The following is an 18,225-nucleotide window of genomic DNA, read 5'->3' as shown; positions in this document are numbered from 1 at the left end:
ATGGGTGACCTCCTGGGAAGTCCTCGTGTTGCATTCCCTTTTTAATTATTTTTGTACGTACGTGAGGAACAGAACGCACGTGCGTGATATATATTAAGCCTGTCATCATATTTTTGACATTTGCGATATGTTTTAGCTCGGAGCTCGTTAGTCACGCGGCTAGGGAGAGTTGGGGCGCGAAAAGCGCGTTGTGAAAGGGGTGTAAAATACGTGTTGCTGCGGTATAGAGGGAGGGGTGGAAATAGTGGTAAACTCGTCTTCGTAGTTGAGCGAGAGAGTAAGTAGTATAGGGCATTATCCATTAGTAGGCGACGGTTGTAATGGTAGTAAGAATGTATAGCCGTCTTTGCAGCGGACGTGGGAGTGGGAAGCATAAGGGATGAAGCCGGGGGTAACATGTCGGATGCGATCATACCAGCACTAAAGCACCGGATCCCATCAGAACTCCGAAGTTAAGCGTGCTTGGGCGAGAGTAGTACTAGGATGGGTGACCTCCTGGGAAGTCCTCGTGTTGCATTCCCTTTTTAATTATTTTTGTACGTACGTGAGGAACAGAACGCACGTGCGTGATATATATTAAGCCTGTCATCATATTTTTGACATTTGCGATATGTTTTAGCTCGGAGCTCGTTAGTCACGCGGCTAGGGAGAGTTGGGGCGCGAAAAGCGCGTTGTGAAAGGGGTGTAAAATACGTGTTGCTGCGGTATAGAGGGAGGGGTGGAAATAGTGGTAAACTCGTCTTCGTAGTTGAGCGAGAGAGTAAGTAGTATAGGGCATTATCCATTAGTAGGCGACGGTTGTAATGGTAGTAAGAATGTATAGCCGTCTTTGCAGCGGACGTGGGAGTGGGAAGCATAAGGGATGAAGCCGGGGGTAACATGTCGGATGCGATCATACCAGCACTAAAGCACCGGATCCCATCAGAACTCCGAAGTTAAGCGTGCTTGGGCGAGAGTAGTACTAGGATGGGTGACCTCCTGGGAAGTCCTCGTGTTGCATTCCCTTTTTAATTATTTTTGTACGTACGTGAGGAACAGAACGCACGTGCGTGATATATATTAAGCCTGTCATCATATTTTTGACATTTGCGATATGTTTTAGCTCGGAGCTCGTTAGTCACGCGGCTAGGGAGAGTTGGGGCGCGAAAAGCGCGTTGTGAAAGGGGTGTAAAATACGTGTTGCTGCGGTATAGAGGGAGGGGTGGAAATAGTGGTAAACTCGTCTTCGTAGTTGAGCGAGAGAGTAAGTAGTATAGGGCATTATCCATTAGTAGGCGACGGTTGTAATGGTAGTAAGAATGTATAGCCGTCTTTGCAGCGGACGTGGGAGTGGGAAGCATAAGGGATGAAGCCGGGGGTAACATGTCGGATGCGATCATACCAGCACTAAAGCACCGGATCCCATCAGAACTCCGAAGTTAAGCGTGCTTGGGCGAGAGTAGTACTAGGATGGGTGACCTCCTGGGAAGTCCTCGTGTTGCATTCCCTTTTTAATTATTTTTGTACGTACGTGAGGAACAGAACGCACGTGCGTGATATATATTAAGCCTGTCATCATATTTTTGACATTTGCGATATGTTTTAGCTCGGAGCTCGTTAGTCACGCGGCTAGGGAGAGTTGGGGCGCGAAAAGCGCGTTGTGAAAGGGGTGTAAAATACGTGTTGCTGCGGTATAGAGGGAGGGGTGGAAATAGTGGTAAACTCGTCTTCGTAGTTGAGCGAGAGAGTAAGTAGTATAGGGCATTATCCATTAGTAGGCGACGGTTGTAATGGTAGTAAGAATGTATAGCCGTCTTTGCAGCGGACGTGGGAGTGGGAAGCATAAGGGATGAAGCCGGGGGTAACATGTCGGATGCGATCATACCAGCACTAAAGCACCGGATCCCATCAGAACTCCGAAGTTAAGCGTGCTTGGGCGAGAGTAGTACTAGGATGGGTGACCTCCTGGGAAGTCCTCGTGTTGCATTCCCTTTTTAATTATTTTTGTACGTACGTGAGGAACAGAACGCACGTGCGTGATATATATTAAGCCTGTCATCATATTTTTGACATTTGCGATATGTTTTAGCTCGGAGCTCGTTAGTCACGCGGCTAGGGAGAGTTGGGGCGCGAAAAGCGCGTTGTGAAAGGGGTGTAAAATACGTGTTGCTGCGGTATAGAGGGAGGGGTGGAAATAGTGGTAAACTCGTCTTCGTAGTTGAGCGAGAGAGTAAGTAGTATAGGGCATTATCCATTAGTAGGCGACGGTTGTAATGGTAGTAAGAATGTATAGCCGTCTTTGCAGCGGACGTGGGAGTGGGAAGCATAAGGGATGAAGCCGGGGGTAACATGTCGGATGCGATCATACCAGCACTAAAGCACCGGATCCCATCAGAACTCCGAAGTTAAGCGTGCTTGGGCGAGAGTAGTACTAGGATGGGTGACCTCCTGGGAAGTCCTCGTGTTGCATTCCCTTTTTAATTATTTTTGTACGTACGTGAGGAACAGAACGCACGTGCGTGATATATATTAAGCCTGTCATCATATTTTTGACATTTGCGATATGTTTTAGCTCGGAGCTCGTTAGTCACGCGGCTAGGGAGAGTTGGGGCGCGAAAAGCGCGTTGTGAAAGGGGTGTAAAATACGTGTTGCTGCGGTATAGAGGGAGGGGTGGAAATAGTGGTAAACTCGTCTTCGTAGTTGAGCGAGAGAGTAAGTAGTATAGGGCATTATCCATTAGTAGGCGACGGTTGTAATGGTAGTAAGAATGTATAGCCGTCTTTGCAGCGGACGTGGGAGTGGGAAGCATAAGGGATGAAGCCGGGGGTAACATGTCGGATGCGATCATACCAGCACTAAAGCACCGGATCCCATCAGAACTCCGAAGTTAAGCGTGCTTGGGCGAGAGTAGTACTAGGATGGGTGACCTCCTGGGAAGTCCTCGTGTTGCATTCCCTTTTTAATTATTTTTGTACGTACGTGAGGAACAGAACGCACGTGCGTGATATATATTAAGCCTGTCATCATATTTTTGACATTTGCGATATGTTTTAGCTCGGAGCTCGTTAGTCACGCGGCTAGGGAGAGTTGGGGCGCGAAAAGCGCGTTGTGAAAGGGGTGTAAAATACGTGTTGCTGCGGTATAGAGGGAGGGGTGGAAATAGTGGTAAACTCGTCTTCGTAGTTGAGCGAGAGAGTAAGTAGTATAGGGCATTATCCATTAGTAGGCGACGGTTGTAATGGTAGTAAGAATGTATAGCCGTCTTTGCAGCGGACGTGGGAGTGGGAAGCATAAGGGATGAAGCCGGGGGTAACATGTCGGATGCGATCATACCAGCACTAAAGCACCGGATCCCATCAGAACTCCGAAGTTAAGCGTGCTTGGGCGAGAGTAGTACTAGGATGGGTGACCTCCTGGGAAGTCCTCGTGTTGCATTCCCTTTTTAATTATTTTTGTACGTACGTGAGGAACAGAACGCACGTGCGTGATATATATTAAGCCTGTCATCATATTTTTGACATTTGCGATATGTTTTAGCTCGGAGCTCGTTAGTCACGCGGCTAGGGAGAGTTGGGGCGCGAAAAGCGCGTTGTGAAAGGGGTGTAAAATACGTGTTGCTGCGGTATAGAGGGAGGGGTGGAAATAGTGGTAAACTCGTCTTCGTAGTTGAGCGAGAGAGTAAGTAGTATAGGGCATTATCCATTAGTAGGCGACGGTTGTAATGGTAGTAAGAATGTATAGCCGTCTTTGCAGCGGACGTGGGAGTGGGAAGCATAAGGGATGAAGCCGGGGGTAACATGTCGGATGCGATCATACCAGCACTAAAGCACCGGATCCCATCAGAACTCCGAAGTTAAGCGTGCTTGGGCGAGAGTAGTACTAGGATGGGTGACCTCCTGGGAAGTCCTCGTGTTGCATTCCCTTTTTAATTATTTTTGTACGTACGTGAGGAACAGAACGCACGTGCGTGATATATATTAAGCCTGTCATCATATTTTTGACATTTGCGATATGTTTTAGCTCGGAGCTCGTTAGTCACGCGGCTAGGGAGAGTTGGGGCGCGAAAAGCGCGTTGTGAAAGGGGTGTAAAATACGTGTTGCTGCGGTATAGAGGGAGGGGTGGAAATAGTGGTAAACTCGTCTTCGTAGTTGAGCGAGAGAGTAAGTAGTATAGGGCATTATCCATTAGTAGGCGACGGTTGTAATGGTAGTAAGAATGTATAGCCGTCTTTGCAGCGGACGTGGGAGTGGGAAGCATAAGGGATGAAGCCGGGGGTAACATGTCGGATGCGATCATACCAGCACTAAAGCACCGGATCCCATCAGAACTCCGAAGTTAAGCGTGCTTGGGCGAGAGTAGTACTAGGATGGGTGACCTCCTGGGAAGTCCTCGTGTTGCATTCCCTTTTTAATTATTTTTGTACGTACGTGAGGAACAGAACGCACGTGCGTGATATATATTAAGCCTGTCATCATATTTTTGACATTTGCGATATGTTTTAGCTCGGAGCTCGTTAGTCACGCGGCTAGGGAGAGTTGGGGCGCGAAAAGCGCGTTGTGAAAGGGGTGTAAAATACGTGTTGCTGCGGTATAGAGGGAGGGGTGGAAATAGTGGTAAACTCGTCTTCGTAGTTGAGCGAGAGAGTAAGTAGTATAGGGCATTATCCATTAGTAGGCGACGGTTGTAATGGTAGTAAGAATGTATAGCCGTCTTTGCAGCGGACGTGGGAGTGGGAAGCATAAGGGATGAAGCCGGGGGTAACATGTCGGATGCGATCATACCAGCACTAAAGCACCGGATCCCATCAGAACTCCGAAGTTAAGCGTGCTTGGGCGAGAGTAGTACTAGGATGGGTGACCTCCTGGGAAGTCCTCGTGTTGCATTCCCTTTTTAATTATTTTTGTACGTACGTGAGGAACAGAACGCACGTGCGTGATATATATTAAGCCTGTCATCATATTTTTGACATTTGCGATATGTTTTAGCTCGGAGCTCGTTAGTCACGCGGCTAGGGAGAGTTGGGGCGCGAAAAGCGCGTTGTGAAAGGGGTGTAAAATACGTGTTGCTGCGGTATAGAGGGAGGGGTGGAAATAGTGGTAAACTCGTCTTCGTAGTTGAGCGAGAGAGTAAGTAGTATAGGGCATTATCCATTAGTAGGCGACGGTTGTAATGGTAGTAAGAATGTATAGCCGTCTTTGCAGCGGACGTGGGAGTGGGAAGCATAAGGGATGAAGCCGGGGGTAACATGTCGGATGCGATCATACCAGCACTAAAGCACCGGATCCCATCAGAACTCCGAAGTTAAGCGTGCTTGGGCGAGAGTAGTACTAGGATGGGTGACCTCCTGGGAAGTCCTCGTGTTGCATTCCCTTTTTAATTATTTTTGTACGTACGTGAGGAACAGAACGCACGTGCGTGATATATATTAAGCCTGTCATCATATTTTTGACATTTGCGATATGTTTTAGCTCGGAGCTCGTTAGTCACGCGGCTAGGGAGAGTTGGGGCGCGAAAAGCGCGTTGTGAAAGGGGTGTAAAATACGTGTTGCTGCGGTATAGAGGGAGGGGTGGAAATAGTGGTAAACTCGTCTTCGTAGTTGAGCGAGAGAGTAAGTAGTATAGGGCATTATCCATTAGTAGGCGACGGTTGTAATGGTAGTAAGAATGTATAGCCGTCTTTGCAGCGGACGTGGGAGTGGGAAGCATAAGGGATGAAGCCGGGGGTAACATGTCGGATGCGATCATACCAGCACTAAAGCACCGGATCCCATCAGAACTCCGAAGTTAAGCGTGCTTGGGCGAGAGTAGTACTAGGATGGGTGACCTCCTGGGAAGTCCTCGTGTTGCATTCCCTTTTTAATTATTTTTGTACGTACGTGAGGAACAGAACGCACGTGCGTGATATATATTAAGCCTGTCATCATATTTTTGACATTTGCGATATGTTTTAGCTCGGAGCTCGTTAGTCACGCGGCTAGGGAGAGTTGGGGCGCGAAAAGCGCGTTGTGAAAGGGGTGTAAAATACGTGTTGCTGCGGTATAGAGGGAGGGGTGGAAATAGTGGTAAACTCGTCTTCGTAGTTGAGCGAGAGAGTAAGTAGTATAGGGCATTATCCATTAGTAGGCGACGGTTGTAATGGTAGTAAGAATGTATAGCCGTCTTTGCAGCGGACGTGGGAGTGGGAAGCATAAGGGATGAAGCCGGGGGTAACATGTCGGATGCGATCATACCAGCACTAAAGCACCGGATCCCATCAGAACTCCGAAGTTAAGCGTGCTTGGGCGAGAGTAGTACTAGGATGGGTGACCTCCTGGGAAGTCCTCGTGTTGCATTCCCTTTTTAATTATTTTTGTACGTACGTGAGGAACAGAACGCACGTGCGTGATATATATTAAGCCTGTCATCATATTTTTGACATTTGCGATATGTTTTAGCTCGGAGCTCGTTAGTCACGCGGCTAGGGAGAGTTGGGGCGCGAAAAGCGCGTTGTGAAAGGGGTGTAAAATACGTGTTGCTGCGGTATAGAGGGAGGGGTGGAAATAGTGGTAAACTCGTCTTCGTAGTTGAGCGAGAGAGTAAGTAGTATAGGGCATTATCCATTAGTAGGCGACGGTTGTAATGGTAGTAAGAATGTATAGCCGTCTTTGCAGCGGACGTGGGAGTGGGAAGCATAAGGGATGAAGCCGGGGGTAACATGTCGGATGCGATCATACCAGCACTAAAGCACCGGATCCCATCAGAACTCCGAAGTTAAGCGTGCTTGGGCGAGAGTAGTACTAGGATGGGTGACCTCCTGGGAAGTCCTCGTGTTGCATTCCCTTTTTAATTATTTTTGTACGTACGTGAGGAACAGAACGCACGTGCGTGATATATATTAAGCCTGTCATCATATTTTTGACATTTGCGATATGTTTTAGCTCGGAGCTCGTTAGTCACGCGGCTAGGGAGAGTTGGGGCGCGAAAAGCGCGTTGTGAAAGGGGTGTAAAATACGTGTTGCTGCGGTATAGAGGGAGGGGTGGAAATAGTGGTAAACTCGTCTTCGTAGTTGAGCGAGAGAGTAAGTAGTATAGGGCATTATCCATTAGTAGGCGACGGTTGTAATGGTAGTAAGAATGTATAGCCGTCTTTGCAGCGGACGTGGGAGTGGGAAGCATAAGGGATGAAGCCGGGGGTAACATGTCGGATGCGATCATACCAGCACTAAAGCACCGGATCCCATCAGAACTCCGAAGTTAAGCGTGCTTGGGCGAGAGTAGTACTAGGATGGGTGACCTCCTGGGAAGTCCTCGTGTTGCATTCCCTTTTTAATTATTTTTGTACGTACGTGAGGAACAGAACGCACGTGCGTGATATATATTAAGCCTGTCATCATATTTTTGACATTTGCGATATGTTTTAGCTCGGAGCTCGTTAGTCACGCGGCTAGGGAGAGTTGGGGCGCGAAAAGCGCGTTGTGAAAGGGGTGTAAAATACGTGTTGCTGCGGTATAGAGGGAGGGGTGGAAATAGTGGTAAACTCGTCTTCGTAGTTGAGCGAGAGAGTAAGTAGTATAGGGCATTATCCATTAGTAGGCGACGGTTGTAATGGTAGTAAGAATGTATAGCCGTCTTTGCAGCGGACGTGGGAGTGGGAAGCATAAGGGATGAAGCCGGGGGTAACATGTCGGATGCGATCATACCAGCACTAAAGCACCGGATCCCATCAGAACTCCGAAGTTAAGCGTGCTTGGGCGAGAGTAGTACTAGGATGGGTGACCTCCTGGGAAGTCCTCGTGTTGCATTCCCTTTTTAATTATTTTTGTACGTACGTGAGGAACAGAACGCACGTGCGTGATATATATTAAGCCTGTCATCATATTTTTGACATTTGCGATATGTTTTAGCTCGGAGCTCGTTAGTCACGCGGCTAGGGAGAGTTGGGGCGCGAAAAGCGCGTTGTGAAAGGGGTGTAAAATACGTGTTGCTGCGGTATAGAGGGAGGGGTGGAAATAGTGGTAAACTCGTCTTCGTAGTTGAGCGAGAGAGTAAGTAGTATAGGGCATTATCCATTAGTAGGCGACGGTTGTAATGGTAGTAAGAATGTATAGCCGTCTTTGCAGCGGACGTGGGAGTGGGAAGCATAAGGGATGAAGCCGGGGGTAACATGTCGGATGCGATCATACCAGCACTAAAGCACCGGATCCCATCAGAACTCCGAAGTTAAGCGTGCTTGGGCGAGAGTAGTACTAGGATGGGTGACCTCCTGGGAAGTCCTCGTGTTGCATTCCCTTTTTAATTATTTTTGTACGTACGTGAGGAACAGAACGCACGTGCGTGATATATATTAAGCCTGTCATCATATTTTTGACATTTGCGATATGTTTTAGCTCGGAGCTCGTTAGTCACGCGGCTAGGGAGAGTTGGGGCGCGAAAAGCGCGTTGTGAAAGGGGTGTAAAATACGTGTTGCTGCGGTATAGAGGGAGGGGTGGAAATAGTGGTAAACTCGTCTTCGTAGTTGAGCGAGAGAGTAAGTAGTATAGGGCATTATCCATTAGTAGGCGACGGTTGTAATGGTAGTAAGAATGTATAGCCGTCTTTGCAGCGGACGTGGGAGTGGGAAGCATAAGGGATGAAGCCGGGGGTAACATGTCGGATGCGATCATACCAGCACTAAAGCACCGGATCCCATCAGAACTCCGAAGTTAAGCGTGCTTGGGCGAGAGTAGTACTAGGATGGGTGACCTCCTGGGAAGTCCTCGTGTTGCATTCCCTTTTTAATTATTTTTGTACGTACGTGAGGAACAGAACGCACGTGCGTGATATATATTAAGCCTGTCATCATATTTTTGACATTTGCGATATGTTTTAGCTCGGAGCTCGTTAGTCACGCGGCTAGGGAGAGTTGGGGCGCGAAAAGCGCGTTGTGAAAGGGGTGTAAAATACGTGTTGCTGCGGTATAGAGGGAGGGGTGGAAATAGTGGTAAACTCGTCTTCGTAGTTGAGCGAGAGAGTAAGTAGTATAGGGCATTATCCATTAGTAGGCGACGGTTGTAATGGTAGTAAGAATGTATAGCCGTCTTTGCAGCGGACGTGGGAGTGGGAAGCATAAGGGATGAAGCCGGGGGTAACATGTCGGATGCGATCATACCAGCACTAAAGCACCGGATCCCATCAGAACTCCGAAGTTAAGCGTGCTTGGGCGAGAGTAGTACTAGGATGGGTGACCTCCTGGGAAGTCCTCGTGTTGCATTCCCTTTTTAATTATTTTTGTACGTACGTGAGGAACAGAACGCACGTGCGTGATATATATTAAGCCTGTCATCATATTTTTGACATTTGCGATATGTTTTAGCTCGGAGCTCGTTAGTCACGCGGCTAGGGAGAGTTGGGGCGCGAAAAGCGCGTTGTGAAAGGGGTGTAAAATACGTGTTGCTGCGGTATAGAGGGAGGGGTGGAAATAGTGGTAAACTCGTCTTCGTAGTTGAGCGAGAGAGTAAGTAGTATAGGGCATTATCCATTAGTAGGCGACGGTTGTAATGGTAGTAAGAATGTATAGCCGTCTTTGCAGCGGACGTGGGAGTGGGAAGCATAAGGGATGAAGCCGGGGGTAACATGTCGGATGCGATCATACCAGCACTAAAGCACCGGATCCCATCAGAACTCCGAAGTTAAGCGTGCTTGGGCGAGAGTAGTACTAGGATGGGTGACCTCCTGGGAAGTCCTCGTGTTGCATTCCCTTTTTAATTATTTTTGTACGTACGTGAGGAACAGAACGCACGTGCGTGATATATATTAAGCCTGTCATCATATTTTTGACATTTGCGATATGTTTTAGCTCGGAGCTCGTTAGTCACGCGGCTAGGGAGAGTTGGGGCGCGAAAAGCGCGTTGTGAAAGGGGTGTAAAATACGTGTTGCTGCGGTATAGAGGGAGGGGTGGAAATAGTGGTAAACTCGTCTTCGTAGTTGAGCGAGAGAGTAAGTAGTATAGGGCATTATCCATTAGTAGGCGACGGTTGTAATGGTAGTAAGAATGTATAGCCGTCTTTGCAGCGGACGTGGGAGTGGGAAGCATAAGGGATGAAGCCGGGGGTAACATGTCGGATGCGATCATACCAGCACTAAAGCACCGGATCCCATCAGAACTCCGAAGTTAAGCGTGCTTGGGCGAGAGTAGTACTAGGATGGGTGACCTCCTGGGAAGTCCTCGTGTTGCATTCCCTTTTTAATTATTTTTGTACGTACGTGAGGAACAGAACGCACGTGCGTGATATATATTAAGCCTGTCATCATATTTTTGACATTTGCGATATGTTTTAGCTCGGAGCTCGTTAGTCACGCGGCTAGGGAGAGTTGGGGCGCGAAAAGCGCGTTGTGAAAGGGGTGTAAAATACGTGTTGCTGCGGTATAGAGGGAGGGGTGGAAATAGTGGTAAACTCGTCTTCGTAGTTGAGCGAGAGAGTAAGTAGTATAGGGCATTATCCATTAGTAGGCGACGGTTGTAATGGTAGTAAGAATGTATAGCCGTCTTTGCAGCGGACGTGGGAGTGGGAAGCATAAGGGATGAAGCCGGGGGTAACATGTCGGATGCGATCATACCAGCACTAAAGCACCGGATCCCATCAGAACTCCGAAGTTAAGCGTGCTTGGGCGAGAGTAGTACTAGGATGGGTGACCTCCTGGGAAGTCCTCGTGTTGCATTCCCTTTTTAATTATTTTTGTACGTACGTGAGGAACAGAACGCACGTGCGTGATATATATTAAGCCTGTCATCATATTTTTGACATTTGCGATATGTTTTAGCTCGGAGCTCGTTAGTCACGCGGCTAGGGAGAGTTGGGGCGCGAAAAGCGCGTTGTGAAAGGGGTGTAAAATACGTGTTGCTGCGGTATAGAGGGAGGGGTGGAAATAGTGGTAAACTCGTCTTCGTAGTTGAGCGAGAGAGTAAGTAGTATAGGGCATTATCCATTAGTAGGCGACGGTTGTAATGGTAGTAAGAATGTATAGCCGTCTTTGCAGCGGACGTGGGAGTGGGAAGCATAAGGGATGAAGCCGGGGGTAACATGTCGGATGCGATCATACCAGCACTAAAGCACCGGATCCCATCAGAACTCCGAAGTTAAGCGTGCTTGGGCGAGAGTAGTACTAGGATGGGAAGTCCTCGTGTTGCATTCCCTTTTTAATTATTTTTGTACGTACGTGAGGAACAGAACGCACGTGCGTGATATATATTAAGCCTGTCATCATATTTTTGACATTTGCGATATGTTTTAGCTCGGAGCTCGTTAGTCACGCGGCTAGGGAGAGTTGGGGCGCGAAAAGCGCGTTGTGAAAGGGGTGTAAAATACGTGTTGCTGCGGTATAGAGGGAGGGGTGGAAATAGTGGTAAACTCGTCTTCGTAGTTGAGCGAGAGAGTAAGTAGTATAGGGCATTATCCATTAGTAGGCGACGGTTGTAATGGTAGTAAGAATGTATAGCCGTCTTTGCAGCGGACGTGGGAGTGGGAAGCATAAGGGATGAAGCCGGGGGTAACATGTCGGATGCGATCATACCAGCACTAAAGCACCGGATCCCATCAGAACTCCGAAGTTAAGCGTGCTTGGGCGAGAGTAGTACTAGGATGGGTGACCTCCTGGGAAGTCCTCGTGTTGCATTCCCTTTTTAATTATTTTTGTACGTACGTGAGGAACAGAACGCACGTGCGTGATATATATTAAGCCTGTCATCATATTTTTGACATTTGCGATATGTTTTAGCTCGGAGCTCGTTAGTCACGCGGCTAGGGAGAGTTGGGGCGCGAAAAGCGCGTTGTGAAAGGGGTGTAAAATACGTGTTGCTGCGGTATAGAGGGAGGGGTGGAAATAGTGGTAAACTCGTCTTCGTAGTTGAGCGAGAGAGTAAGTAGTATAGGGCATTATCCATTAGTAGGCGACGGTTGTAATGGTAGTAAGAATGTATAGCCGTCTTTGCAGCGGACGTGGGAGTGGGAAGCATAAGGGATGAAGCCGGGGGTAACATGTCGGATGCGATCATACCAGCACTAAAGCACCGGATCCCATCAGAACTCCGAAGTTAAGCGTGCTTGGGCGAGAGTAGTACTAGGATGGGTGACCTCCTGGGAAGTCCTCGTGTTGCATTCCCTTTTTAATTATTTTTGTACGTACGTGAGGAACAGAACGCACGTGCGTGATATATATTAAGCCTGTCATCATATTTTTGACATTTGCGATATGTTTTAGCTCGGAGCTCGTTAGTCACGCGGCTAGGGAGAGTTGGGGCGCGAAAAGCGCGTTGTGAAAGGGGTGTAAAATACGTGTTGCTGCGGTATAGAGGGAGGGGTGGAAATAGTGGTAAACTCGTCTTCGTAGTTGAGCGAGAGAGTAAGTAGTATAGGGCATTATCCATTAGTAGGCGACGGTTGTAATGGTAGTAAGAATGTATAGCCGTCTTTGCAGCGGACGTGGGAGTGGGAAGCATAAGGGATGAAGCCGGGGGTAACATGTCGGATGCGATCATACCAGCACTAAAGCACCGGATCCCATCAGAACTCCGAAGTTAAGCGTGCTTGGGCGAGAGTAGTACTAGGATGGGTGACCTCCTGGGAAGTCCTCGTGTTGCATTCCCTTTTTAATTATTTTTGTACGTACGTGAGGAACAGAACGCACGTGCGTGATATATATTAAGCCTGTCATCATATTTTTGACATTTGCGATATGTTTTAGCTCGGAGCTCGTTAGTCACGCGGCTAGGGAGAGTTGGGGCGCGAAAAGCGCGTTGTGAAAGGGGTGTAAAATACGTGTTGCTGCGGTATAGAGGGAGGGGTGGAAATAGTGGTAAACTCGTCTTCGTAGTTGAGCGAGAGAGTAAGTAGTATAGGGCATTATCCATTAGTAGGCGACGGTTGTAATGGTAGTAAGAATGTATAGCCGTCTTTGCAGCGGACGTGGGAGTGGGAAGCATAAGGGATGAAGCCGGGGGTAACATGTCGGATGCGATCATACCAGCACTAAAGCACCGGATCCCATCAGAACTCCGAAGTTAAGCGTGCTTGGGCGAGAGTAGTACTAGGATGGGTGACCTCCTGGGAAGTCCTCGTGTTGCATTCCCTTTTTAATTATTTTTGTACGTACGTGAGGAACAGAACGCACGTGCGTGATATATATTAAGCCTGTCATCATATTTTTGACATTTGCAATATGTTTTAGCTCGGAGCTCGTTAGTCACGCGGCTAGGGAGAGTTGGGGCGCGAAAAGCGCGTTGTGAAAGGGGTGTAAAATACGTGTTGCTGCGGTATAGAGGGAGGGGTGGAAATAGTGGTAAACTCGTCTTCGTAGTTGAGCGAGAGAGTAAGTAGTATAGGGCATTATCCATTAGTAGGCGACGGTTGTAATGGTAGTAAGAATGTATAGCCGTCTTTGCAGCGGACGTGGGAGTGGGAAGCATAAGGGATGAAGCCGGGGGTAACATGTCGGATGCGATCATACCAGCACTAAAGCACCGGATCCCATCAGAACTCCGAAGTTAAGCGTGCTTGGGCGAGAGTAGTACTAGGATGGGTGACCTCCTGGGAAGTCCTCGTGTTGCATTCCCTTTTTAATTATTTTTGTACGTACGTGAGGAACAGAACGCACGTGCGTGATATATATTAAGCCTGTCATCATATTTTTGACATTTGCGATATGTTTTAGCTCGGAGCTCGTTAGTCACGCGGCTAGGGAGAGTTGGGGCGCGAAAAGCGCGTTGTGAAAGGGGTGTAAAATACGTGTTGCTGCGGTATAGAGGGAGGGGTGGAAATAGTGGTAAACTCGTCTTCGTAGTTGAGCGAGAGAGTAAGTAGTATAGGGCATTATCCATTAGTAGGCGACGGTTGTAATGGTAGTAAGAATGTATAGCCGTCTTTGCAGCGGACGTGGGAGTGGGAAGCATAAGGGATGAAGCCGGGGGTAACATGTCGGATGCGATCATACCAGCACTAAAGCACCGGATCCCATCAGAACTCCGAAGTTAAGCGTGCTTGGGCGAGAGTAGTACTAGGATGGGTGACCTCCTGGGAAGTCCTCGTGTTGCATTCCCTTTTTAATTATTTTTGTACGTACGTGAGGAACAGAACGCACGTGCGTGATATATATTAAGCCTGTCATCATATTTTTGACATTTGCGATATGTTTTAGCTCGGAGCTCGTTAGTCACGCGGCTAGGGAGAGTTGGGGCGCGAAAAGCGCGTTGTGAAAGGGGTGTAAAATACGTGTTGCTGCGGTATAGAGGGAGGGGTGGAAATAGTGGTAAACTCGTCTTCGTAGTTGAGCGAGAGAGTAAGTAGTATAGGGCATTATCCATTAGTAGGCGACGGTTGTAATGGTAGTAAGAATGTATAGCCGTCTTTGCAGCGGACGTGGGAGTGGGAAGCATAAGGGATGAAGCCGGGGGTAACATGTCGGATGCGATCATACCAGCACTAAAGCACCGGATCCCATCAGAACTCCGAAGTTAAGCGTGCTTGGGCGAGAGTAGTACTAGGATGGGTGACCTCCTGGGAAGTCCTCGTGTTGCATTCCCTTTTTAATTATTTTTGTACGTACGTGAGGAACAGAACGCACGTGCGTGATATATATTAAGCCTGTCATCATATTTTTGACATTTGCGATATGTTTTAGCTCGGAGCTCGTTAGTCACGCGGCTAGGGAGAGTTGGGGCGCGAAAAGCGCGTTGTGAAAGGGGTGTAAAATACGTGTTGCTGCGGTATAGAGGGAGGGGTGGAAATAGTGGTAAACTCGTCTTAGTAGTATAGGGCATTATCCATTAGTAGGCGACGGTTGTAATGGTAGTAAGAATGTATAGCCGTCTTTGCAGCGGACGTGGGAGTGGGAAGCATAAGGGATGAAGCCGGGGGTAACATGTCGGATGCGATCATACCAGCACTAAAGCACCGGATCCCATCAGAACTCCGAAGTTAAGCGTGCTTGGGCGAGAGTAGTACTAGGATGGGTGACCTCCTGGGAAGTCCTCGTGTTGCATTCCCTTTTTAATTATTTTTGTACGTACGTGAGGAACAGAACGCACGTGCGTGATATATATTAAGCCTGTCATCATATTTTTGACATTTGCGATATGTTTTAGCTCGGAGCTCGTTAGTCACGCGGCTAGGGAGAGTTGGGGGCGCGAAAAGCGCGTTGTGAAAGGGGTGTAAAATACGTGTTGCTGCGGTATAGAGGGAGGGGTGGAAATAGTGGTAAACTCGTCTTCGTAGTTGAGCGAGAGAGTAAGTAGTATAGGGCATTATCCATTAGTAGGCGACGGTTGTAATGGTAGTAAGAATGTATAGCCGTCTTTGCAGCGGACGTGGGAGTGGGAAGCATAAGGGATGAAGCCGGGGGGTAACATGTCGGATGCGATCATACCAGCACTAAAGCACCGGATCCCATCAGAACTCCGAAGTTAAGCGTGCTTGGGCGAGAGTAGTACTAGGATGGGTGACCTCCTGGGAAGTCCTCGTGTTGCATTCCCTTTTTAATTATTTTTGTACGTACGTGAGGAACAGAACGCACGTGCGTGATATATATTAAGCCTGTCATCATATTTTTGACATTTGCGATATGTTTTAGCTCGGAGCTCGTTAGTCACGCGGCTAGGGAGAGTTGGGGCGCGAAAAGCGCGTTGTGAAAGGGGTGTAAAATACGTGTTGCTGCGGTATAGAGGGAGGGGTGGAAATAGTGGTAAACTCGTCTTCGTAGTTGAGCGAGAGAGTAAGTAGTATAGGGCATTATCCATTAGTAGGCGACGGTTGTAATGGTAGTAAGAATGTATAGCCGTCTTTGCAGCGGACGTGGGAGTGGGAAGCATAAGGGATGAAGCCGGGGGTAACATGTCGGATGCGATCATACCAGCACTAAAGCACCGGATCCCATCAGAACTCCGAAGTTAAGCGTGCTTGGGCGAGAGTAGTACTAGGATGGGTGACCTCCTGGGAAGTCCTCGTGTTGCATTCCCTTTTTAATTATTTTTGTACGTACGTGAGGAACAGAACGCACGTGCGTGATATATATTAAGCCTGTCATCATATTTTTGACATTTGCGATATGTTTTAGCTCGGAGCTCGTTAGTCACGCGGCTAGGGAGAGTTGGGGCGCGAAAAGCGCGTTGTGAAAGGGGTGTAAAATACGTGTTGCTGCGGTATAGAGGGAGGGGTGGAAATAGTGGTAAACTCGTCTTCGTAGTTGAGCGAGAGAGTAAGTAGTATAGGGCATTATCCATTAGTAGGCGACGGTTGTAATGGTAGTAAGAATGTATAGCCGTCTTTGCAGCGGACGTGGGAGTGGGAAGCATAAGGGATGAAGCCGGGGGTAACATGTCGGATGCGATCATACCAGCACTAAAGCACCGGATCCCATCAGAACTCCGAAGTTAAGCGTGCTTGGGCGAGAGTAGTACTAGGATGGGTGACCTCCTGGGAAGTCCTCGTGTTGCATTCCCTTTTTAATTATTTTTGTACGTACGTGAGGAACAGAACGCACGTGCGTGATATATATTAAGCCTGTCATCATATTTTTGACATTTGCGATATGTTTTAGCTCGGAGCTCGTTAGTCACGCGGCTAGGGAGAGTTGGGGCGCGAAAAGCGCGTTGTGAAAGGGGTGTAAAATACGTGTTGCTGCGGTATAGAGGGAGGGGTGGAAATAGTGGTAAACTCGTCTTCGTAGTTGAGCGAGAGAGTAAGTAGTATAGGGCATTATCCATTAGTAGGCGACGGTTGTAATGGTAGTAAGAATGTATAGCCGTCTTTGCAGCGGACGTGGGAGTGGGAAGCATAAGGGATGAAGCCGGGGGGTAACATGTCGGATGCGATCATACCAGCACTAAAGCACCGGATCCCATCAGAACTCCGAAGTTAAGCGTGCTTGGGCGAGAGTAGTACTAGGATGGGTGACCTCCTGGGAAGTCCTCGTGTTGCATTCCCTTTTTAATTATTTTTGTACGTACGTGAGGAACAGAACGCACGTGCGTGATATATATTAAGCCTGTCATCATATTTTTGACATTTGCGATATGTTTTAGCTCGGAGCTCGTTAGTCACGCGGCTAGGGAGAGTTGGGGCGCGAAAAGCGCGTTGTGAAAGGGGTGTAAAATACGTGTTGCTGCGGTATAGAGGGAGGGGTGGAAATAGTGGTAAACTCGTCTTCGTAGTTGAGCGAGAGAGTAAGTAGTATAGGGCATTATCCATTAGTAGGCGACGGTTGTAATGGTAGTAAGAATGTATAGCCGTCTTTGCAGCGGACGTGGGAGTGGGAAGCATAAGGGATGAAGCCGGGGGTAACATGTCGGATGCGATCATACCAGCACTAAAGCACCGGATCCCATCAGAACTCCGAAGTTAAGCGTGCTTGGGCGAGAGTAGTACTAGGGGGACCTGGGAAGTCCTCGTGTTGCATTCCCTTTTTAATTATTTTTGTACGTACGTGAGGAACAGAACGCACGTGCGTGATATATATTAAGCCTGTCATCATATTTTTGACATTTGCGATATGTTTTAGCTCGGAGCTCGTTAGTCACGCGGCTAGGGAGAGTTGGGGCGCGAAAAGCGCGTTGTGAAAGGGGTGTAAAATACGTGTTGCTGCGGTATAGAGGGAGGGGTGGAAATAGTGGTAAACTCGTCTTCGTAGTTGAGCGAGAGAGTAAGTAGTATAGGGCATTATCCATTAGTAGGCGACGGTTGTAATGGTAGTAAGAATGTATAGCCGTCTTTGCAGCGGACGTGGGAGTGGGAAGCATAAGGGATGAAGCCGGGGGTAACATGTCGGATGCGATCATACCAGCACTAAAGCACCGGATCCCATCAGAACTCCGAAGTTAAGCGTGCTTGGGCGAGAGTAGTACTAGGATGGGTGACCTCCTGGGAAGTCCTCGTGTTGCATTCCCTTTTTAATTATTTTTGTACGTACGTGAGGAACAGAACGCACGTGCGTGATATATATTAAGCCTGTCATCATATTTTTGACATTTGCGATATGTTTTAGCTCGGAGCTCGTTAGTCACGCGGCTAGGGAGAGTTGGGGCGCGAAAAGCGCGTTGTGAAAGGGGTGTAAAATACGTGTTGCTGCGGTATAGAGGGAGGGGTGGAAATAGTGGTAAACTCGTCTTCGTAGTTGAGCGAGAGAGTAAGTAGTATAGGGCATTATCCATTAGTAGGCGACGGTTGTAATGGTAGTAAGAATGTATAGCCGTCTTTGCAGCGGACGTGGGAGTGGGAAGCATAAGGGATGAAGCCGGG

The 18,225-nt window shown here is 48.2% G+C and overlaps 35 non-coding genes and 2 pseudogenes across 35 annotated transcripts; all 37 read left to right on the top strand.

Annotated features, from left to right (window-relative positions):
- Positions 1-401: 401 nt before the first annotated feature.
- LOC147970268 (5S ribosomal RNA) lies at positions 402-520 on the top strand. The gene has a single exon (XR_015605687.1). It is a non-coding gene; the product is annotated as a 5S ribosomal RNA (ribosomal RNA).
- Positions 521-884: 364 nt separating this feature from the next.
- LOC147970267 (5S ribosomal RNA) lies at positions 885-1,003 on the top strand. The gene has a single exon (XR_015605686.1). It is a non-coding gene; the product is annotated as a 5S ribosomal RNA (ribosomal RNA).
- A 364-nt stretch (positions 1,004-1,367) lies between these two features.
- Positions 1,368-1,486, top strand: LOC147970266 (5S ribosomal RNA). The gene has a single exon (XR_015605684.1). It is a non-coding gene; the product is annotated as a 5S ribosomal RNA (ribosomal RNA).
- Positions 1,487-1,850: 364 nt separating this feature from the next.
- On the top strand, positions 1,851-1,969 carry LOC147970265 (5S ribosomal RNA). The gene has a single exon (XR_015605683.1). It is a non-coding gene; the product is annotated as a 5S ribosomal RNA (ribosomal RNA).
- A 364-nt stretch (positions 1,970-2,333) lies between these two features.
- LOC147970264 (5S ribosomal RNA) lies at positions 2,334-2,452 on the top strand. Its single transcript, XR_015605682.1, has one exon. It is a non-coding gene; the product is annotated as a 5S ribosomal RNA (ribosomal RNA).
- A 364-nt stretch (positions 2,453-2,816) lies between these two features.
- Positions 2,817-2,935, top strand: LOC147970263 (5S ribosomal RNA). Its single transcript, XR_015605681.1, has one exon. It is a non-coding gene; the product is annotated as a 5S ribosomal RNA (ribosomal RNA).
- Positions 2,936-3,299: 364 nt separating this feature from the next.
- Positions 3,300-3,418, top strand: LOC147970262 (5S ribosomal RNA). The gene has a single exon (XR_015605680.1). It is a non-coding gene; the product is annotated as a 5S ribosomal RNA (ribosomal RNA).
- Positions 3,419-3,782: 364 nt separating this feature from the next.
- On the top strand, positions 3,783-3,901 carry LOC147970261 (5S ribosomal RNA). Its single transcript, XR_015605679.1, has one exon. It is a non-coding gene; the product is annotated as a 5S ribosomal RNA (ribosomal RNA).
- Positions 3,902-4,265: 364 nt separating this feature from the next.
- LOC147970260 (5S ribosomal RNA) lies at positions 4,266-4,384 on the top strand. Its single transcript, XR_015605678.1, has one exon. It is a non-coding gene; the product is annotated as a 5S ribosomal RNA (ribosomal RNA).
- A 364-nt stretch (positions 4,385-4,748) lies between these two features.
- On the top strand, positions 4,749-4,867 carry LOC147970259 (5S ribosomal RNA). Its single transcript, XR_015605677.1, has one exon. It is a non-coding gene; the product is annotated as a 5S ribosomal RNA (ribosomal RNA).
- Positions 4,868-5,231: 364 nt separating this feature from the next.
- Positions 5,232-5,350, top strand: LOC147970258 (5S ribosomal RNA). Its single transcript, XR_015605676.1, has one exon. It is a non-coding gene; the product is annotated as a 5S ribosomal RNA (ribosomal RNA).
- A 364-nt stretch (positions 5,351-5,714) lies between these two features.
- LOC147970257 (5S ribosomal RNA) lies at positions 5,715-5,833 on the top strand. The gene has a single exon (XR_015605675.1). It is a non-coding gene; the product is annotated as a 5S ribosomal RNA (ribosomal RNA).
- Positions 5,834-6,197: 364 nt separating this feature from the next.
- Positions 6,198-6,316, top strand: LOC147970256 (5S ribosomal RNA). Its single transcript, XR_015605673.1, has one exon. It is a non-coding gene; the product is annotated as a 5S ribosomal RNA (ribosomal RNA).
- Positions 6,317-6,680: 364 nt separating this feature from the next.
- On the top strand, positions 6,681-6,799 carry LOC147970255 (5S ribosomal RNA). Its single transcript, XR_015605672.1, has one exon. It is a non-coding gene; the product is annotated as a 5S ribosomal RNA (ribosomal RNA).
- Positions 6,800-7,163: 364 nt separating this feature from the next.
- LOC147970254 (5S ribosomal RNA) lies at positions 7,164-7,282 on the top strand. Its single transcript, XR_015605671.1, has one exon. It is a non-coding gene; the product is annotated as a 5S ribosomal RNA (ribosomal RNA).
- Positions 7,283-7,646: 364 nt separating this feature from the next.
- LOC147970253 (5S ribosomal RNA) lies at positions 7,647-7,765 on the top strand. The gene has a single exon (XR_015605670.1). It is a non-coding gene; the product is annotated as a 5S ribosomal RNA (ribosomal RNA).
- Positions 7,766-8,129: 364 nt separating this feature from the next.
- LOC147970252 (5S ribosomal RNA) lies at positions 8,130-8,248 on the top strand. Its single transcript, XR_015605669.1, has one exon. It is a non-coding gene; the product is annotated as a 5S ribosomal RNA (ribosomal RNA).
- Positions 8,249-8,612: 364 nt separating this feature from the next.
- On the top strand, positions 8,613-8,731 carry LOC147970251 (5S ribosomal RNA). The gene has a single exon (XR_015605668.1). It is a non-coding gene; the product is annotated as a 5S ribosomal RNA (ribosomal RNA).
- Positions 8,732-9,095: 364 nt separating this feature from the next.
- LOC147970250 (5S ribosomal RNA) lies at positions 9,096-9,214 on the top strand. The gene has a single exon (XR_015605667.1). It is a non-coding gene; the product is annotated as a 5S ribosomal RNA (ribosomal RNA).
- A 364-nt stretch (positions 9,215-9,578) lies between these two features.
- On the top strand, positions 9,579-9,697 carry LOC147970249 (5S ribosomal RNA). Its single transcript, XR_015605666.1, has one exon. It is a non-coding gene; the product is annotated as a 5S ribosomal RNA (ribosomal RNA).
- A 364-nt stretch (positions 9,698-10,061) lies between these two features.
- LOC147970248 (5S ribosomal RNA) lies at positions 10,062-10,180 on the top strand. Its single transcript, XR_015605665.1, has one exon. It is a non-coding gene; the product is annotated as a 5S ribosomal RNA (ribosomal RNA).
- A 364-nt stretch (positions 10,181-10,544) lies between these two features.
- LOC147970247 (5S ribosomal RNA) lies at positions 10,545-10,663 on the top strand. Its single transcript, XR_015605664.1, has one exon. It is a non-coding gene; the product is annotated as a 5S ribosomal RNA (ribosomal RNA).
- A 364-nt stretch (positions 10,664-11,027) lies between these two features.
- LOC147970246 (5S ribosomal RNA) lies at positions 11,028-11,134 on the top strand (annotated as a pseudogene).
- A 364-nt stretch (positions 11,135-11,498) lies between these two features.
- Positions 11,499-11,617, top strand: LOC147970245 (5S ribosomal RNA). The gene has a single exon (XR_015605662.1). It is a non-coding gene; the product is annotated as a 5S ribosomal RNA (ribosomal RNA).
- Positions 11,618-11,981: 364 nt separating this feature from the next.
- On the top strand, positions 11,982-12,100 carry LOC147970244 (5S ribosomal RNA). The gene has a single exon (XR_015605661.1). It is a non-coding gene; the product is annotated as a 5S ribosomal RNA (ribosomal RNA).
- A 364-nt stretch (positions 12,101-12,464) lies between these two features.
- LOC147970243 (5S ribosomal RNA) lies at positions 12,465-12,583 on the top strand. Its single transcript, XR_015605660.1, has one exon. It is a non-coding gene; the product is annotated as a 5S ribosomal RNA (ribosomal RNA).
- Positions 12,584-12,947: 364 nt separating this feature from the next.
- Positions 12,948-13,066, top strand: LOC147970242 (5S ribosomal RNA). Its single transcript, XR_015605659.1, has one exon. It is a non-coding gene; the product is annotated as a 5S ribosomal RNA (ribosomal RNA).
- A 364-nt stretch (positions 13,067-13,430) lies between these two features.
- LOC147970241 (5S ribosomal RNA) lies at positions 13,431-13,549 on the top strand. Its single transcript, XR_015605658.1, has one exon. It is a non-coding gene; the product is annotated as a 5S ribosomal RNA (ribosomal RNA).
- A 364-nt stretch (positions 13,550-13,913) lies between these two features.
- Positions 13,914-14,032, top strand: LOC147970240 (5S ribosomal RNA). Its single transcript, XR_015605657.1, has one exon. It is a non-coding gene; the product is annotated as a 5S ribosomal RNA (ribosomal RNA).
- A 364-nt stretch (positions 14,033-14,396) lies between these two features.
- Positions 14,397-14,515, top strand: LOC147970239 (5S ribosomal RNA). The gene has a single exon (XR_015605656.1). It is a non-coding gene; the product is annotated as a 5S ribosomal RNA (ribosomal RNA).
- A 344-nt stretch (positions 14,516-14,859) lies between these two features.
- LOC147970238 (5S ribosomal RNA) lies at positions 14,860-14,978 on the top strand. The gene has a single exon (XR_015605655.1). It is a non-coding gene; the product is annotated as a 5S ribosomal RNA (ribosomal RNA).
- Positions 14,979-15,344: 366 nt separating this feature from the next.
- On the top strand, positions 15,345-15,463 carry LOC147970237 (5S ribosomal RNA). Its single transcript, XR_015605654.1, has one exon. It is a non-coding gene; the product is annotated as a 5S ribosomal RNA (ribosomal RNA).
- A 364-nt stretch (positions 15,464-15,827) lies between these two features.
- Positions 15,828-15,946, top strand: LOC147970236 (5S ribosomal RNA). Its single transcript, XR_015605653.1, has one exon. It is a non-coding gene; the product is annotated as a 5S ribosomal RNA (ribosomal RNA).
- A 364-nt stretch (positions 15,947-16,310) lies between these two features.
- On the top strand, positions 16,311-16,429 carry LOC147970235 (5S ribosomal RNA). Its single transcript, XR_015605651.1, has one exon. It is a non-coding gene; the product is annotated as a 5S ribosomal RNA (ribosomal RNA).
- Positions 16,430-16,794: 365 nt separating this feature from the next.
- LOC147970234 (5S ribosomal RNA) lies at positions 16,795-16,913 on the top strand. The gene has a single exon (XR_015605650.1). It is a non-coding gene; the product is annotated as a 5S ribosomal RNA (ribosomal RNA).
- A 364-nt stretch (positions 16,914-17,277) lies between these two features.
- LOC147970233 (5S ribosomal RNA) lies at positions 17,278-17,389 on the top strand (annotated as a pseudogene).
- Positions 17,390-17,753: 364 nt separating this feature from the next.
- Positions 17,754-17,872, top strand: LOC147970232 (5S ribosomal RNA). The gene has a single exon (XR_015605649.1). It is a non-coding gene; the product is annotated as a 5S ribosomal RNA (ribosomal RNA).
- Positions 17,873-18,225: the final 353 nt, after the last annotated feature.

This window comes from Triticum urartu, chromosome 5A, assembly GCF_056163025.1.
Source record: "Triticum urartu cultivar PI428250 chromosome 5A, HENAU_Tu73, whole genome shotgun sequence".
NCBI lineage: Eukaryota > Viridiplantae > Streptophyta > Magnoliopsida > Poales > Poaceae > Triticum > Triticum urartu.
The sequence above is the reverse complement of the archived record's forward strand: the minus strand, read 5'-3'. Positions and strand labels throughout refer to the sequence as shown.